Here is a 15,002-nt window from a genome sequence, read left to right on the forward strand (position 1 = left end):
AATATGGCTTTTCTCCAGTATGTGTTCGCATATGTTGCAAAATATGTTGTTTCATTGTAAAAGAAGAGCCACATACTTCACAAGAATATGGCTTTTCTCCTGTATGCATTCGCATATGTCGCAACATACTTTGTTTTATGGTAAAAGAAGAACCACATATTTCACAAGAATATGGTTTTTCTCCTGTATGTGTCCGCATATGTTGTAACATACTTTGTTTATGTGTAAAAGAATAAGTACATACTTCACAAGAATATGGTTTCTCTCCAGTATGTGTTCGCATATGATGCAACATACTTTGTTTCATTGTAAAAGAAGAACCACATATTTCACAAGAATATGGTTTCTCTCCAGTATGAGTTCGCATATGTCGTACCATATCAGATTTTTGTGTAAAGGAATATCCACATACTTCACAACAATATGGTTTTTCTCCAGTATGTACTCGCATATGTCGTAAGATATCAGATTTCTTTATAAAAGACGACCCACATTCTTCACATGCAAAGGGTTTCTCCCCAGTATGTGTTTGCATATGTCGCAATAAACTTTGTTTTCGTGCAAATGAAGAGCCACATATTTCGCAAGGATATGGTTTTTCTCCAGTATGTATTCGCATATGCTCCAACATATCTTTATTCTGTGTAAAAGAAGACCCACATACTTCACAAGAATATGGTTTCTCTCCAGTATGTGTTCGCATATGTCGTAACATATGCTGTTTCTGTGTAAAAGAAGAGCCACAGACTTCACAAGAATATGGTTTCTCCCCTGTATGTGTTCGCATATGTTGTAACATATGTGGTTTTTGTGTAAAAGAACAACTGCACACTTTACAGGAATATGGTTTCTCTCCAGTATGTGTTCGCATATGAATAACTACATTGTGTTTTTTTGTAAAAAGCGAACCACATACTTCACAAGAATATGAATCCCTTCCAGTATCAGATTTATAGCTCATTTTAAAGCGAAATATTTTTTGATATTTTATTAGTTTTATTCTATATATTCTTTTTTTTTATCGTCTGAAAGAGAAGGAGTGATAAATTTTTTTTTTCATTTTATGAATTTGAAATTTAGATATATGAATAAATTTTTGAGTGCATTAACTATATGCAATGATATGCACATTAAACACAGTTACAAGAAAATGTTTTGCCCAATGTATCATTAAATCTGATTAGAAGAATGAGATTCATACAGTTTTAATCGGTTGAGTTTCTCATTTTAAGCAATGATGAATATTTACGTAAATGCTAAAATATATTTTTCAAAGACATTTCAATATTTAAAATCGCCAAGAGAATCTAGATCCATTCAAATCCAAAGGTACGTCTTTTCCCATAAACGATATGCTGCAAAATTAAAGTATGTAAAAATAAAATTTAAAAAGATACTTTTATGTAAAATCGAAAGAATTAACAATATTTTTCAATGCAACGTTTTTTTATACATTTAAACACATTAAACTTTTTTAAAAGTTTAAAAGCATTAGACATCAGATTTTTAATTTTAAACGCATTTTTTAAATGAGTTTATGTGTAAAGAATATTCAGTAATTTTATAAGATTCCTTTTCTTTAAGGTGGAAATGAGTGTAGAAGGAAGACTTGAAAACAATAAAAGTTGACGTGATACTTAAAAGCAATTACATTTGAAGGAAGACCTATAAGAGGCTTTACTGAACAGGGTGTTTATTGCAATCATAAAATTCACACAAGTAACGTGGGTAGAATGTGTAGATGTATATACCAAATAATATGACAACTTTTTTTTTACACGGTGGTCACCACTTATCAAGCCACTGCAGCAATGATCAGATTCACTGGGAAAGTCTCAAAACTCTGATAATGCTAGCATTTAACAGAGTTCCCAACATCTCAATGGAGTTGCAACAGGCACCAGGCATCAACACATTGACCATGGCCGATTAGTTTGTGTGAGTGAGTGTGCGTCACAGACTGTGGCTAACGATACTGTTCAAACCAGGCATGAGACGCGGTCAAATTTCAAGCCACAGCAAATCCTCGAATATGGCTCATCTGTTACGAATCTAATGACTAGGGCAATATGGTCAAAGACCACAGCGGGATTACTTGATGGAAAAAATGTCTAAAGTTCACAACATAAATCTCAATGATTCAAGTGCAAGGGAATAATGCATTTTGCTGCAACTCCAACCATTAAAAAGGATGCAGGCTGCTGCACTTTAGGGTAGTACCTCTGACTGAATCTGCGTGTCTATAGGTGTTTGTGTGTGTGTGTATGTGTGTGTGTATGTGTATGTGTGTGTGTTTGTGTGTCTGCCAAAAACTTTCGACCCACGCGACAGATCCTCACAAGATCGGTATCATTTTGTAAGTGCGACATCTCGGACGACAAATATCAAAAATTGCCAAAAACATTTTCCTTTCTTCATTGTTATATTTAGTTTCCCTTCATTTTTATTGTTTTATTATATCTTTATTAAATGTTATTTTTATATTCTTTTTTATAATAACATGTTTCGATTTTAATTGCATTGATTTTTTTTTATAATTCGTATTGCAGTATTTGGTATATTATTAAGGTAAAATATATGAATAAGATATTAAAATAAAACTCATAGAATATATTGTATTAAGTTTTATATGTTCATTGGATAAGAATTTAATTAAATATTGCAATCACAAGGGAAAAATTTACAGCACCATTCAAAAACTAGCAGATATGCTAACTGGAGTACAAATATATTGGATATATATATATATATATATATATATTGGATAATTTTTTATATATTTTTACTTTTCAAAACAGAATGGTTTTAAAAAATCAATGTTAAGAAACGTTCAAAATCTTTCCAAAACTCATTCAATTACAACAATAATTGAAGAAATAATAAAACTAAAAGTTTTTACAAATTCACATAATTAATTATTATAAATACTTACACATAAAAGCTGTCTATTTTTCTGCAGAGAGCAGGAACCGCTGTCGAGGTGTATACGAAGTTCAGATTTTCTGGAACCAATGTCTAAAATAATAAATAAATTAATTAGATACATAATATTTACATAATCAACGGACGTGAGAAGTTTTACTTTTCATTAGTAAAATAATTTAATCTCACACGTTTTCACTTGAATAAATGCAATAATAATATAATATATAAATGTAATAACAATAATAATAATAAAATAATAATAATAATAATAATAATAATAATAATAAAAATATATACATATATATATAAAAAAGATGAATAAGATAAGTCACGGATGTGAGATCAAGTGAATTATCCTGTCAGATATTACTGAGGTAATACTTTCAGGATGATCTTAGCCAAAACGTAAAGCACAATATTTAAGAAATAGAGCAATATATAAGTTTAATGATTAAAGTTAAAGTCTGTAAATCAAATAATATACACATATATTTAAGTTAAGAATTTATTGTTTGAAACAAGGAATATAGAAAGAGAAAAACATTAGGTTTATTTCCTTAATTTATGGATTTTTAATAATGGCTCATATCATCAGAGGAAATGAAATGCAATTAGCAAAATGTTCAGCTTTGAATAAACAAGTATTTTGCTTTTCAGCACGTATATTAAAAATGTTATTTGAATGGTGAATAAGAGTCATAGAAAAAGGATTTCATACAACCTGGACTATATATATATATATATATATATATATATATATATATATATTATTTTTAAAATGTAATTATCCACTGACACTTATTTAGTCGTCTACGACTCATCAGAGTGGCTGTATCTAGCGAGATTCGAAATCGGGACCCAACGGTAATGAGCCTAAACCCTTACCCCTGGACCATCTCGCTGACTGACTGGATATATCGCGATTTATTTAGATGTTATTTTGTTTTTGTTTTGGTTTTAGCGATATGTTTTGAATTAATTCAATTATTTACGAAAGTGCATTTTTACCTAAATGCAAGTTGGGATGGGAATAATTTTCCCTTTTAACCAATTTGGTACCCCCACACGGGGAGTGGTATATATATATATATATATATATATATATATATATATATATATATATATATATATTATTTTTAAAATGTAATTATCCACTGACACGTGTTTCGTCGTCTACGACTCATCAGAGTGGCTGTATCTAGCAAGATTCGAAATCAGGACCCAACGGTAATGAGCCTAAACCCTTACCCCTGGACCATCTCGCCTTTGTCAGTGTGTCAGTGGATAAGATAAGTGGATAGTCCTTAATCCGCAGAGTTTCAAAGAAATACTCTCCTTCTCATCAGAGGGCAGGAATTAGCAAAATGCAGGATCGGATTTTGCATATAAAAGTATTTAATGAAACTACAAGTAAGTCACATATCTTACTTAGTTAAAAAAAAAAAGGGTGAGGTAAGGGGAATAGGAGGTAAAAGAAAAATGATAAAAAAAGATTTCACATGAATGGATAGTCCGGTGAAGGGTAAAAAATCCAAGAATGGTAAAATCCAAAACGGTCGAATTAAAAATTTCCAATCCAATGGGTAAATTCCAAATGTGCTTTCTTTTTTTAAAATTAAATGTGTTTTTAACTCTTTTTCAAGATGTCTTTTAACATGTTTTATTAATCATTTGTTCATATATATATATATATATATATATATATATATATATATATATATATATATATATCCTACATAATCCCCCTCCTTTTTTTTTCACCAATGCACAATGCATTGCTTAAAATGAAAAGTCGTAACTGAAATGATTACTTCCTGTATAGGAGAGAATGAAGATTGTAAAAGACAGCTGTTATTCACATTTTCAGATTGAAAATCAGAATATTGAATGAGTTTAATTTTTCATCTTTTGTTTGGAAGTCTGAAATTCAGAAATATATTATTCCTAAGATTATCATAGTTCTTTTCATTATTTTTACGAAATACACTACTATAACATCTGCAAATATAAATATGAAACTTTTCTTTTTCTGTTAAATTTTTTTTTTCAAGATATCCTATTTATATATGTCTTTTTCATAATATTTCAAGTCAAAGCTAAGACTTTTACCGTTATATTTCACTTGAATAATGATTGAACAAAAAAAACTTGAAAAACATATAATATATAGTTGTACCAAGTTTTTTGTCTATATTTTCAATATTTTATAAAACCTGTTAATTTCTATTCTGTTGTTGTTGTTGTTGTTGTTGTTATTTTGTGACGTTCAAATCAAATTTTTTCCGTTTTATTCAGTGTAAAATAATAAAAAAAATGTTTACAGGCGATTTAAACCTTTATAATTCATCTTCAACATAATACAGAATAAAAATTAAGATGAATTAATTTCATTTTAAGACTTTTTACTTGTATTTTTTATTTTATTTTGTTTTTGGAGGGAGAGAAATGTATTTTAACTGAAACACTCAATTTTTCGGTATTATTATACAAACACCGTGACAGGGTTAGGGTTAGGATTAGGGTTAGGGTTAGGGTTTAGGGTTAGGGTTAGGGTTAGGTTTAGGGTTAGGGTTAGGGTTAGGTTTAGGGTTAGGGTTAGGGTTAGGGGTTAGGGTTAGGGTTAGGGGTAGGGTTAATTCGCTGTCACGGTGTTTGTATAGTTTTACCAATTTTTCTTTTCATTTTTCGGTGCTAATGCACTGCAGAGAGTGATCCGCGCTATTTTTTAAATCGTATTTCCACGTTTAATTAAAGCTTTATGATATTTTTTTATTATTATTATTCAATTGTAAGGTACAAAACACCCTCCCCATGTTAAGAATGGCTTTTTAATAACAACGTTATTATTTCAGCACGGATCACTCTTTGCATGAGTACCCATTTTTCTTTTACGGTTTACGATACGAAAAAACAAACGAACAAAAAAACAACGTATTTACCACGTTTTCAATATTAAAATTGTTTTCCGAGCAATCGCAAAAAGAAAGAAAGAAAGAGAAGAGAAGCTTTTAAAAATACATAATTAGAGAGAATTCTAGAATATTACCATTCTTCGTTGATATGCAAACATAGAATTCATTTCTATGTCAAAGCCAAAGTGAAACATAATGTTTGGACGCATCGTCGCATCATCAGTGATGATCATCACAGTATTAAAAAAAGAACGTGTACATGCAAATTAAATTGAAGTAATACTTACTTTTTGTTTCAGCAATCTTTTTTTACCAAATAAATGATTATAAGATGTGTTACTCAACAAAAGACGATTTTGACGAGTGGAAGTCGATTTTTAAGATGGCGACTAGAAAAACAATTTCGCAGAAAATTAAAATAATTTTATTTATTTATTATCGTTTCAAGTTTTTTTTTAATTATTATTATTCTTTTCTTATTACGCATGGTGTAAAATAAAAAATAATAATTTTATTGTTTAAAATTTATTATGATTTTTACAATAAAATGTATCACCTTTTCTTAAATCTAGAAAAAACATATAATCTAAACTTTTTTCATGCATTTTTACATTTGGAAATTTTTCCTTCGTATTTCAGCTGTTTTCATTATTGTTGTCCATTGTATAGACACAGTATTTGTCTTGGTTTTAATTCTCCTATTATTCTCTTTATTATTGTTTTTTTTTTATATTTTCTTCATTATTTATTTCCGGTTATATATTTATATTTCATATAAAACTGAAATCACCAAAAATGTTACAGTTGAATTATTTTATACTCATTTTTTATCTTTATACCGCCAATGTGTTAGTTGTGTTAGTTAGCTCCCTTGGACAAATCGAAAGTTAAAAAGAGTTACTTCCCTTGTACATTTTAACTGTTATAGCGTCTTCTGTAAATAAAGCCTGTATTCTCCAGATCTTTCTTGTCTATTCTGTGTGTATCAGAAATTTCGTGAAAAATAGTGAATAATTCCACCCCGTCTTTCTAAGCTCCTCCTCGAAAAATGTAATTCAAGTCCTAATTTTTTTTTCAATTAAAGGAGCAAGGACCAAGGGTTCATTAAAAAAAAAAAAAAAAAAAAAAAGTTAAAGTTTTTAAACTTCGAACTTTACAGGTAAATTTCTAAAAAACACTACTTGTTTTGTTTTAAATTTGAATATATTATTTATTGACCTTTTCTCTTCAATTTGTGATATATAAAACTTTGGTGAGTAAATTAATTATTTACTTTTTATTAGACATTTCCAAATGGGAGGCGTAAATTATTCGACCCCCTGTTTTCCAAGCTTATAATACTCGAAAAATGTAATTCAAGCCCTATTTTTTTCTTTCAATTAAAGGAGCAACGACCAAGGTTTCATTAAAAAAAAAAGAAAAAAAAAGAAAAAAAACAAACAACGTGGTTTAAAAAAAAAGGTTTTAAACTTCGAACTTTACAGGTAAATTTCTAAAAAACACTACTTTTTTTGTTTTAAATTTGAATATATTATTTATTGACCATTTATCTTCAATTTGTGATATATAACACTTTGGTTAGTAAATAAATTATTTACTTTTTAATAGACACTTGAAAATGGGGGGGAAGGGCGTGAATATAAAAAAAAACCTTTGTCTAAAATATTATATTAAGTTTATTGGAAAGAGCATAAAATTTCACCTTGACCCTGAAAATATTGTAAAAATAGAATCAATAGAAAAATTTTGATAGATTTTTAAAGTTTAAAAATTGAAAAATATTGAGTTCGTAAAATTCATGACTGTTTTTTAAAAAATAAAAAAAAATATTTCTATTACTTTTATAACAACTTTAATAGTTTATTTTGGAAGTATAATCCATAAAGAAAATAAACACCCCACTTTTAAAAGAGAAATTACGAGTTTTTATATTTTATTCGCAGTTTCGTGTTAGGAGTGTCAAAATTCCAACAAAAATTCTGATACACTGTATCGCAACAATACTATCGGATTACCCCCCCTCCCCCTCATAATGACATGATGCCAGAAACCGGATTACAAGGACATATTTTTTACTAGGATGGATCGAATTGAAATTAAGGAATAACATGGGTTAAAAAAAAAAACATCGTATCGTAGCCGTTAAACACGGAAGGCAAGATAATTATCTTTTACCGGATCGATATTCTTTAGCATAGCAACTTTATCTCAAGTTCCACCAGCAACAATAGATTGGTCCAATGCAAACCTCACCAAATCGATGGATAGATTTATTCGTCAAGCCAGGCTTCATTTTGAAGGTCTGATACGCAATGTTAAGGATAATATCAAAGTGTTGAAGGACAAGAAATAAGTGGTACATTCATCTCTTGTGAATCAAGAAGAAAGGGCACTTAAAAACTACACAAAATACGTCAGACAATATGTAAACCCAGGGTCGAATTTTCGCATGGCAAGACACAAACAGCTGCAGTGCAGACAAAATTCAAATGAATCGGCGCACTCATTTTTGAAAAGGCTTCGTCAAATAGCCAAACAAAATGAATATGACCAAATAGTGGAGGATACCCTTGTAGTCGATCTCTTCATATTCGGAATTTATCTAAAGTCAGCACAGAAATCCTTAATCAAAGAATGCAATGATCTGACTATAGCGAGAGTGCTACGCATAGTAGAGACTGAGAAGGCGACTTGCAAGCAAGTTGTAGCGATACGCACTCCAGTGGAAGAGAGCAGTACACATGCAATTTAAGCTAGGAACAGTAAAAAGCCAACATAATGTGAATATTGTGGCAAAGGACATCCTCGAGCAGAGTGTCCAGTAAAAAGAAAAATTGTGCATAATATGCAACAAAAAAGGATACTTTGCCAACGTTTGCCGCTCAAATATAGGAGATAAATAAAACAAGTACCAAAAAAAAAAACACAGCCAAAGTGGCATAAAAACAGGCGAATTCACATGGCGACACAAGGCGAAAGTTACATTAGTGGTTTAAGAGAAGACATTTATTTCCATGCAGCAGTTGCCATCATCCACTATCGAGGCATATGCTAAATTAAAAACTGGCAATAGTCAGAGGCAAATAGACGTCGATGCGAAGATCAATACGGATGCTATGAGCAACCTTTCACACAGAAAAATACACACACAAAAAAAAACTACACGGAGTACCACTCAAAGCATCAGCTATATAGTTAATTGCCTTTAGTGGAAAAACGATTGACCAAGAACGAACAGGTTTGGTAGGGGTCAGATTCCGCAACAAATTTGTTGGTACAACATTCCATGATGTTTATTCAAAAGAACCCATATTTATATGAATACAGACATCATGGGATCTAGGGCTAGTGACCCTAAACTTAGCTATAAAGTCAGTCGATACAGACACTTCAAAATCATCAGGTGCAAACAAAAGATGACCAAGCATCAGAAAAAATACAAAGCTCGTTCCAATGCAAAGATCGACTTGGAAAGAGAATTTGAATTGAAAAAAATTAATCAGGAATTCCCCGACGTATTTGATGCTATTGGTTGTCTACATGTTTAATATATTATTCATGTGGGCCCGAAGTACCACCAGTGTACCCACTCCGACGAATCCTGATAGCTCTTAAAGATAAGTTAAAAATGGAATTAGATTTCTTAGTGGCACATGGCATAATATCTAAAGTGACTTAATCAACACCATGGGTGAATTTATTTGTATGTGACCAAACGCAACAGTTCGTTTAGACTATGCATTGACCCTCATGACGTTAATTAAGCAGTGTGCAGACCACATTATGCAACTCCAATATGTGAGGACGTTAGTGCTAAGCTAAATGGCACATGATGGTTCACAACCGTCAACATTAATTCTGGTACTGGAATCTAAAACTAGACGAGAATTCCAGAAGACTTACGACATTCATAACACCATATGGTAGATACATGTTCAACAGGTTTTCCATTGGAGTAGAATGCGCCCAGGATGAATTTTCGAGAGTCATGCAAAAGAATCTCGGTGACCTAAAAGCGTACTTTGTATATGTGATGACATAATTATATATGGATTCGAAGAAGATGGTCATGATCATGACAAAGCTCTCAGGCAACTAATGCTTAGAGCAAAAGAAAAAAAAACTGCAAATTCAACTCAGAAAAATTTGTGTCAAAAATATCCGAAATACCCTTTTTGGGTCACATCATTTCGAAACAAGGTATTAAACCTGATTCTAAGAAAGTAAAGGCTATTACCCTAATGCAATAACACGAGGATGTAAAACAACTCACCCGTTTCTTAAGATTGGTTAATTACAACAACAAATTGTCACCACGACTCGCAACCTTGACCAAATCTCTTCGCGAATTGACATCAAAAAGAAATGAATTGACATGGTCATCCCAGCAATAAAAGGCATTTGAGAAAATCAAATAAGAGATTGAATGAAATACAACACTCCGATATTTTGACCCAAAAGAACCCATTGTGTTACAAGCTGACGAATCCCCTGCAGATATAGGTGCGGTCCTACTACAAAAGGAGGTGCCAGTTTCATTCGTAAGCAAGACACTGTCAGGGCCCGAAACTCGATACTCTAACATAGAAAGGGAAATGTTAGCCATCGTTTTATTGTTTGGAGAGATTTCACTATTATGTGTGGGGTCACAAAATAACGATCCACACAGTCATTGGAATCGATAATGCTAAAAAAAAACTTATCACACGCTCCCTAAGATTTGCAAGGATGCTACTGAAAGTAGGATACAATTTCACTGTGAATTATACTCCAGGAAAAACAATATCAATTGGAGACTGCCTATCAGGAGTATCACCTACGCCTAGCGAGCACATTGAAAAAATTGACCTTCATGTCAACAGTATGATGAACTACCTTAATTTCTCACCAAGCAGAATAGTGAAGATCAGAGTTGGAACAGACTGCCCAAGCTGCCTTGTACTGTTTTAGAACTTTTGGAGATGAGATGGGAATTCAAGATGGTATTTTACTAAAGAGCACTAAAATCATAATACAAACCTCCCTACAAAGAGATATATTGGAAGAACTTCATGCATCACATCAAGGAGTTGAGAAAACCTAAGTGAGAGCTCGGTCAGTTATATACTGGGTAGGGATGAATAAAGTCATTGAAAATAAAGTGCTTAATTCTCACACCTGCCAAAAATATCAGACAAGTATCCTTACTGAATCGAAACACCAGCAGCTACCCTTGGAAATGTCAGCACAGATTTGTTTTCCGTAGCTGGAAAAGAATATCTACTTGTAGCGGACCAGGACAGTCGAAGTTTATTTATGCGACACTTTCATTCCACCTCAGCGGCAGATTCCACAGTAAAATAAAATAGAAAAATATACTCTTGAAAGGAAAAAGGCAGTGGTAAAAGAGTTAATATATGTGTGTGTGTTTTTTGTGAGTATATATATATATATATATATATATATATATATATATATATATATATATATATATATACATATATATATATATATATATAGATAGATAGATAGATAGATAGATGTTGTTTTGTTTTGGCGAGATGGTCCAGGGGTAAGGGTTTAGGCTCATTACCGTTGGGTCCTGATTTCGAATCTCGCTAGATACAGCCACTCTGATGAGTCGTAGACGACAAAACACGTGTCAGTGGATAATTACATTTTAAAAATAATATATATATATATATAGAGAGAGAGAGAGAGATTTAAAGTGTTTGTGTGTGTGTGTGTGTGTGTGTGTGTGTGTGTGTGTGTGTGTGTGTGTGTGTGAAGCCTGAAGTTGAAATCTTTTTAAAGGGTACTTACGGTCTTTGGTTGAGAGATTAAGAGAAAGGTTATATATATATATATATATATATATATATATATATATATATATATATATATATATATATATTAAAGGAGATTAGAACAATAGTCTAAAGAGCAGAGTGTATTTTAATGTAATAGTGAAATTACTAGTTTAATTAAAATACAGGAAAGAAAAGTGCTCGTTGTAATTTAGATATATATAATAAGCTCGATAGGTTAATATCCTAGAGCTAATTTAATAATTAAATTAAAATAAAGGTATGGATTTAAACTTGATTAGAAAATTAATATGGGTTAGAGATAGAAATAAATAGAGTAAAATATAAATTTGGTTTAAGTACTATATTATACATACACACATACACAAATACATACATGCATATATATGAAAAATAGACACACATATACATATACATAGATATTAACTTTTTCCAGATACATCTGCTTTACTTTTAATGCTAGGTTTATTTATGGTTTCTTTTACATTTAATAAAAACCCTTCACAATATTTGCTGACGAGGAAACCTTGTTTGTTAAAAAACTATATGTAATAATTATTGTCCGTAACTTGATGTCTACCACAATAAAAACACTGTTTTCCGAAACGATCGTACAAATAATTGATTTTGTTGTTGTTCCTTCTTATGAAACGGATTTTTAATTTAATTATAATTTGATTTTTAAATTATCAATCACATTACTAAATATATATATATATATATATATATATATATAAAGAGAACTTTTCCAAATATATATATATATATATATATATATATATATTTGGAAAAGTTCTCTTTTCTGTATCGGTTGTCTCTTGCTTGAGTGTGTATGTGTACGCATGTGTGTGCGTGCGTGCGTGCGTGCTTGCGTCCTTCTTAGCCAAAAAAAAAATGTTTAGTCACTTTTTGTTTTATTAAAAATATTTTGGGCAATTGACTTTTCGTCCTGTTTTTGTTGTTGGTGTGGTTGTTTCAAAAACGGAGTGTGTTCATAAAAAAGGTATTTACTTTCGCATGGAAAAAGCGTTTACTCTTTTTTTAGGGCTGACATTTGTTTTGTTCTTTTTTATGTGTAGCCATTGTGAAAGAAAATGTGTTTTTTTCTTCGTTTTGTTTTGTTTCAAGGAAACGTATCCGGTTGAAACATTTTATTTTTCTCCGTGAAACCGTGAGAAGTATCTCGTACGAAATACGTTTCCGTTAAAATGTTTTCAGCTTTATTTTATGTGACACATGTCTTTGACCATATTTCGGCTTTTTAGTTTATCTTGTTCGACGAGAATGTTTTGTCTTTCGTTTCAGCGAAAAGAATGTCCAGAGTTAGAACAGTGTTCTAGAAAATTATCAAGTGATAAACGACATTTAAAGGTTGTTTTCGCTCGTCAGTGTAAAATGCCGTTTTTTGGGGGGTCAGAGGGTCGCTGGCTTTTCTATGCTGTGTTGGGTTTTACAAAAAAATGAAGAAAAAGGCTCGCCATTCAGAATTGCTTGTATATCACGTCGGGGTAACCATTTTAGGGTTAAGATGCTTTTAAGGCACAACCTAAGAAAATAAATAATTCCATACAAGCTTCTGAAATGACGAACGCAACAACTTCATAAAAGGTAACACAGAAAAGGTTTATTAAGATGAATGTGATGTTTTCCTGGTCAAAAGCTGGACTCTAGCTACCTGGTGCTATCGCGGTAGTTATTCCCAGTGGAATCCTCGATACAGATAGAAATAACCCCGAGGTGGAGAGAGAAGAAAAGGTGTCCGTTCCGTTTGGTGTCTCTCTCAGTAAGAACGAATTCTTATTCTTCAAACCGGATGCTGGCTGAATTCCTTAGGGGATAGGAAGGATCAATGCGCCGTACCCCTGGTCGGTCAATATGCGGCGACAAAAAGCTTTTCACCAATATGAGTTCGCATATGCATGTAAAACTTTGAAGCAAAAATACTGAATCACAAACCTCACAACGATAAGATCTAAATTTTGTGTCCTCACACATTTTTGTTTTATAGTGATATTTCAGAAATCATGAGGCACTCACTACTAAAGAATAAAAATTTTCTTTAACATAATTTTATTTGAAGAAATATGAAAGTGATGAGAGCTGTAAATTTCTAATCGCCTATGGATCGCATCTGTTCTCACTATTTATTGTTAAGTTAATCCTTCTGAAATTTACTTTCCATTCCTTTCAAAAGAAACTTTCCATTCTGTATATATTTATTTATATATACATAATCATTTTAGTGTTGATCCGTAGTTCTTTAAATAAATTAGAGCTTTTCCTAATAAAACACACTAACGTAATCTACTTGCAATAACCCTTATCTCCACACTAACGTAATGTACTTGCAATAACCCTTATCCCTGAGTGGCTCCCGGGCCTTGATAAGTGGTGATCACTGTGTAAAAAAAACATGAGGGGAATATCTGGTCAAATATGTTACATTTTTGTAAATAAAATTATATCGTGTAAGTTTGTATTATTAATTCGTAAGGTAATATTTCTAAAATTTCCTGTCTATTCCTTTAAAAAATAACTTTCAATTCTGTATATTTATATAGTAATTTTAGTTTGTACCCATGTCAAATGAAAAAGAAATTTTATTAGTAAATATGAAAAATATGTGTGATCAAATGTGTTGTACATAAAGTTTTTAAAATGTTCAATAATGTAATTAACAAACACCACACTTCCTCTTTATTTAATTGCATTTGTCTTTTATGCTGAATCCAGTGTTTGCTAAATTTTTCAAATTCCATAAATGATCTGACCCCTTTTCCTCAACTGCACTAAAGATTGTTAGTCATAAAGATTGAGGTTATCCATTTTAATTCCATAGAAAAATAATCTAATGTTTCTGAATTTTTGATAATTGATTAATAAGGATTGATAATTCGTTTTATTTGAATTATTCGGATTACTGTTGACATTTTGAGTGTAAGTCTCACAGCGTTTGTTTGATGTAACCTGACACTCTCTTCAGGTGTTTCTTGTCGAACATAGGATTTTTTTTTTTTTTTTTGCCGAACTCAGAAATTTGCACGAAATTTGGAACAGAACCCTTTATCTAATCCAAGGGAGTAACATGCTCTCGTTGCATCAGCCATGATGGTGAAAAGCATATGAATAATTCGCAATTGTTTTTTGAGTTTGGCCTAAGCTGACAATTGAATCTGAAACTATTTCTTATGTCGTTGGTGCACATGGACTGTGATGTTGTTCAAATAACACACAAGATGAGAACAGTCGTATAAATAATCCAATCTTCGTTCATGGGACCACAAATAATACCCAGCAGAGACGCACTAACCCTAAGTCCCGGTGGCTTCACTTTTAAATTTCATAGTGGACCCTTCAG

The 15,002-nt window shown here is 31.4% G+C and overlaps 1 long non-coding RNA gene across 1 annotated transcript; it reads right to left on the reverse strand.

Moving 5' to 3' along the window:
• Positions 1–1,055: 1,055 nt before the first annotated feature.
• On the reverse strand, positions 1,056–6,667 carry LOC145269605 (uncharacterized). Its single transcript, XR_013865130.1, has 3 exons — positions 6,125–6,667; positions 2,933–3,015; positions 1,056–1,355 (listed from the first exon to the last, which is right to left on the reverse strand). It is a non-coding gene; the product is annotated as an uncharacterized LOC145269605 (long non-coding RNA).
• Between the last annotated feature and the right edge of the window lie 8,335 nt (positions 6,668–15,002).

The sequence above is a fragment of the Euprymna scolopes genome, chromosome 45, assembly GCF_053919585.1.
Source record: "Euprymna scolopes isolate OS-2025 chromosome 45, ASM5391958v1, whole genome shotgun sequence".
Classification (NCBI taxonomy): domain Eukaryota; kingdom Metazoa; phylum Mollusca; class Cephalopoda; order Sepiida; family Sepiolidae; genus Euprymna; species Euprymna scolopes.